Raw genomic sequence first — 1474 nt, forward strand, 5'->3', positions numbered from 1 at the left:
GACCTTTGTTGGCAAAGTAATGTCTCTGCTTTTGAATATGCTATCTAGGTTGGTCATAACTTTCCTTCCAAAAAGTAAGCGTCTTTTAATTTCATGGCTGCAGTCACCATCTGCAGTGATTTTGGAGCTCAAAAAAATAAAGTCTGACACTGTTTCCAGTGTTTCCGCATCTATTTCCCATGAACTGATAGAAGTATTTTAATTTCAATATTTTTCTTTTCAGGAAAAATATCACCTCTTACCAGTAGGTGGCATCAAATAGCTATGAAATATGCTTGCTGCTGCTGCTGCTGCTGCTAAGTCGCTTCAGTCGTGTCTGACTCTGTGCAACCCCATAGACTGCAGCTTTCCAGGCTCCTCCGTCCATGGGGTTTTCCAGGCAAGAGTACTGGAGTGGGGTGCCATTGCCTTCTCTGATGAAATACGCTTAGATGACTGCAAAGTCAGAGAAAAACTCAAAAAGGTCGTGCAACACATTATCTTTCCTTAGTTAAGGAGATGAGGATTCTGCATCTGAATTGAAATAATATTACATAGATCTTTTAACCTTCTTTAAGAATAACTTGTTAATCGTTAAAGAGCATAGCAAAATGCTTCAATTATAAATTCTATAATTAAATATATGACTTTATCATGTGAACTAGTTTATCTTTGTTGAAAAATAGCATTGTTAATTTCATTTGTTCAGACATTTGTATCATCAATGGATAAGGTCCTGGATATTTAAAATCATTAGATACTAGACACAAGAATGCATAAATAAATTTGCTATCTACATGCGTGTCTCTGTTTTGTAAATTTAGGTCGAGGCCATGAGGTTAAGGATGAGTAGCTAATTTAATTTCAATCAATTAAATGTTATCAATTTACGGGCAAGTATATTTCAAGCACTGCAAGACACTGACTATGCAGTGATAGCTATCCTTGCTGTCAAAGAATTCAAAATTGAGAGGGAAGACAAAAATGTAAATAGGCAATTAAAATATGCTGCTGAAAAAATACAACCCTGATCTCATGAAAATTTAACACTTTCCAGAAGACCTCAGAAAAGGATAACCTGACAAATAGCAGAGGAGAAGTGATGCCAAAGCAGGGATAGGCCAGCAGAGCTGGGATGGAGTGGAGTAATATAAAATGAGAATATTCTAGTTGAAGGAAATAACACACATAGGGATGCAGGAATAAGAGTCTCGTACATTCTTGAAATCAAAAGACATGTGCTGTGTCTGTATCCTTGAGAAAAGGATGGGTGTGGAAAGTGGTGAGAGATGAGGCTCAAATCGTGCGGGGATTCGTAGGTGAGTTTAGATGATTGACTAGTATCATATAAGCAATGAGGAGCCAATGAAAAAAAGGATTTCAATAAGTTGTTCAGTTGCTAAGTCATATCCAATTCTTTGTGACTCCACGGACTGCAGCATAGCAGGCTATTTTTCCCTCACACCATTGGCTCCTTGTTTCACTAAGATAGATA

This window comes from Bison bison, unplaced genomic scaffold (genome assembly GCF_000754665.1).
Source record: "Bison bison bison isolate TAMUID 2011002044 unplaced genomic scaffold, Bison_UMD1.0 scf7180017864308, whole genome shotgun sequence".
In the NCBI taxonomy this organism is placed as follows: Eukaryota; Metazoa; Chordata; class Mammalia; order Artiodactyla; family Bovidae; genus Bison; species Bison bison.